This window comes from Physeter macrocephalus, chromosome 11 (assembly GCF_002837175.3).
Source record: "Physeter macrocephalus isolate SW-GA chromosome 11, ASM283717v5, whole genome shotgun sequence".
Taxonomy (NCBI): domain Eukaryota; kingdom Metazoa; phylum Chordata; class Mammalia; order Artiodactyla; family Physeteridae; genus Physeter; species Physeter macrocephalus.
Window position 1 is genome coordinate 172,772,647 of NC_041224.1, and position 3,931 is coordinate 172,776,577.

Genomic DNA, 3,931 nt, shown 5'->3' on the forward strand with positions numbered 1-3,931 from the left:
GCCGCGATAGTGAGAGGCCCGCGCACGGCGATGAAGAGCGGCCCCCGCTCGCCGCAACTGGAGGAAGCCCTCGCGCAGCAACGAAGACCCAACACAGCCCCAAATAAATAAATAAATAAATAAATTTATTTTTTTTTTAAAAAGGAAAAAAAAGAAAATGTGGCATGTATATATTAATACAATGGAATATTATTCACCCTTTAAAAAAGGAGATTCTGCCATTTGGGACAACCTTGATAAGCCTGAAGGACATTATGCTTAGTGAAATGAGACAGACACAGGCAAAGAGTGCATGATTCCACTTAGAAGTGGAATCTGAAAAAGTCAAACTCATAGAAGCAGAGAGTAGAATGGTGGTTGCCAGGCACTGAGGGTAGGATGAGAATGGGGAGATGTTAGCCATAGGGTACAAAGTTCTGGAGATTTAATGTACAGCATGATGACTGTACTGAATAACAGTGTACTGGGCACTGGACATTTGCTAAGAGAGTAGATCAGATATGTTCTCGCCACGCCAAAAGAAAAAAAAAGTTAACAATGTGAGGTGATGGATGTATTAATTCGCTTGATTGTGGTAATTATTTTACAACGTATTTGTATATCAAAATATTACATTGTACACATTAAATATAGTTATAATTTTTATTTGCCGATAAAGCTGGAAAAAATAGGGAAGCTGAGGGCTGGGGGCTGTTGACGTTTCCGAGGTCAAAGAGAGAGTCCAAAGCAGAGTCAGGATCTGGCTTGAAGTCTCTCAGCTCTAAATCCAGTACTCCTACCACGGTGTTGGGGGCACTCTCTGTACCAGTGACATCTATGGAATGTCTGTCCATCCAAAACAACCTCCCCTTACCTCCCCAGATCCAGAGCGGGGATGCTCTTGACCATGTAGAATGAAGCCTTTCTGTGCCCTGACCATGGATTTTTGGGGGGGAGGGGGGAGCACATCCAACTCATTTAGGGCTGATCAGAGTTCCTTCCCTTAGAATCTGGAGTTGAGTCATGGAGAAATAGAAAGAGTGATGAGAGACAGAGAAAGAAGGAATGAGACCTTGTTCATGTGTCTGGTGATCAAGGTTTGCCCTATGACATGGGGAACAGAGAACGTAGGTCTGCAGGCACATAAAAATAAAGCGGAGACACAAAAAGGAATGGAGATGAGAGACGAAGGGAGAATCTGAGTGACCTTCGAAGGCCTTCATCAAGCTTAGCTCTGTGCTCACTTTGGCAGCACATATACTAAAAGTAGAACAATACAGAGAAGGTTAGCATGACCCCTGCGCAAGGATGACATGCAAATTTGTGAAGCATTCCATATTAAAAAAAAAAAAAAAAAGCTTACCTGCGTTCCTGCCCTACATCCTTATAATAAGTGCCGTTTTTGTCTTTTTTTTTTTTTTTAAATTAAGGTAGGTTGAGCTGATAGCTGTTTCTTGCAGCCAAAAGATTGCAAACTAACAATTTGTTACTGCATGGATGTAGCGTCCTCACACTGACTTTGAAACTTTTTAATTTTCTAGAAGGAGGCCTATCTTCACTTTAAGTATTTACCATCATTTGTCATGGAACAACCAATAGCAAATATAGTATTTGTCAGTGGAACCCAGAAGCAATCCTTTTAAAGAAGAAAACAAGGATGCCTGCCACCAACACCATTACATTCACTATTTTCTGGAGGACTTGGTGCATGCAATAAGGCAAGGAAAAGAAATAAGAGAAACGAATATAGGAAAAGAACAGGCAAAATTATTATAGTTTCAGATAATATGATTATCCACCTAGTAAAATCCACTGAATATCATGCTGAACCAGTAAGAGTTTGATAAAGTGGTTGGATATGATATAAAAAAACAAAAATCAATTATTTCTCTGTATGCCCCCAAAAAACGCTTGTAATGTGTAATGGAAAAAAGATCTCACTAACACAATGAGAACTGTAAAATACCTAGGAATAAACCTAATGAGCACTGTGCAATTTATATGCAAAACACCATAAAACTTTACTAAAACACAAAAAAGAAGAACTAGCTAAATACAAGGTATACCCTGAGGTCAACTGCATTACTGGCCCCAATTCTTCATCTCTGTCTGAATCCATTCCTTACCTTGGCCTCCTTGTGGGCAGAGTGTATTCCTCCATCCCTTGATTCTAGGCTAAACCATGTGACTTGCTTTGGCCAACAGCATGTAAGCAGAAGTAACAGTGTGCAATTTGGAGCCTAGGTCTTAAAAGACTTCTGTTTGCTTTCCTGCATCTCTCCCATTGCCATGAAAGAAGCTTATCCCAGACCTGATGCTCAAAAGGAATAAAAAGGGAGCCGACCTAAGCCCAAACTTCAGTGAGGAGCTAAGCCCAACCAGATGTATCTGTAACTTGAAGAGGAGCTACCCAGACAAGCCCAGCCCAGATCCGCCATGTCCAGCCAACTTATGGACTTGTGACCAATAATAAATAGATGTGTTTTAAGCCCACTGAGTTTCGGGATGCTTTGTTAGACAGCAAGAGGTAACTGATACACCCATATTCCTGGATGGTGATACTCAATATTGTAAAGATGCATCCTCTGCAAATTAATCTATAAAGTTCAGTGTGATTCCAATCAAAATACCAACAGATATTTACTTCTCTGGGATTTAAAAATTAAATGGCAAAACAAAATTAGCTGCTAAATTTATGGAGGGAAAAAAACTAATGGAGGAGAACAAGATCTTACCCCATCAGATATTAAGAGGTACCATAAAACTAGGCTAGTTACACAACATGGTAATAGACAAATGAACCAATGGAACACAACCAAGGGGGAGATGATAGATAGATAGATAGATAGATAGATAGATAGATAGATAGATAGGGATAGGATGTCACAGAAAAATAGAGATAATGCTATATTACAAATCAGTGGTGGGGGGTGATTGGTTATATAGTAAATAGCATTGAAACAACTGACCATCACTTTGAAAAATGGAAAAGTAAACTCTTACATCACCCTAAAATAAATTCCAGATGGATTAAAGACCGACATGCAATCAATCAAACTATAAAAGTACTAGAAAAAAGTACAGACAACTAGTGTCATAATCTTGGAGTAGAGCAGGCCCTTCTAAGCAAGACAGAATCCGGAAGCCTTTGAGAAATAGATTCACAAATTTTACTCCATAAAGATGAAACGTTCTATACAGCAAAAGACCACAGATAAAGTGGAAATACAAATGACAGCTTGAGAGAAAATATTTGGAACACACGTAAAGGCCAGAGGTTGCCCTGACCGGCTTAAGGCTCTGACAGTAAAGGGCCAACTGTCCCATCGAAAAATGGGGAAGGGTATGAACAGGCAATTCACGTAAGAGAGAAGAAGTGCCAACAAGCAGTAAAAAACATGCCAACCTCTCTATTAGCGAGAGACAGGCTGTGCCAGGCTGTCGTCACCCCCACCTCTCAGCCTGGCACAGCTAAGACTGACACCTGCAGGGGGGCAGTGTGACTAGCCAGCAACTCCTCCTGCGGGATCCTGTCCCCCAGGGGAAAGGGCAAATAGGAGCCTTGCACAGTGGTCTCTGAGTGTCAGCTGTGACAGTTAAAGGTCAGAGATGGCTTCCTAAGTAGCAATAAGGAGATGGGTCAAGAAATCAGGCACACTGGTTCCCACTGAGAGCAGGAGACTGATCTACACGACACACGGAGAAGTTCATGAGTCGTTCACGATGCATTGTTTAATGAAAACACACACACCCGTTCAGAGAGACAGAGAGAGAGAGAGAGAGAGAGAGATGGCCTGGGACTTCCAAACTTTAAACAGTCGTTCTCCCTCAAGAAAAGCATTAAATGTTCCTTAAAAAACTAAAAATAGAACTACCATATGATACAGCAATCCCACTCCTGGGCATATATCCAGAGAAAACGATAATGCAAAAAGATACACTCACCCCAATG

At 41.0% G+C, this 3,931-nt stretch overlaps 1 non-coding gene across 1 annotated transcript; it reads left to right on the plus strand.

Annotated features, from left to right (window-relative positions):
- Positions 1–1,215: 1,215 nt before the first annotated feature.
- Positions 1,216–1,322, plus strand: LOC112066842 (U6 spliceosomal RNA). The gene has a single exon (XR_002892920.1). It is a non-coding gene; the product is annotated as a U6 spliceosomal RNA (small nuclear RNA).
- The last annotated feature ends 2,609 nt before the right edge of the window (positions 1,323–3,931 follow it).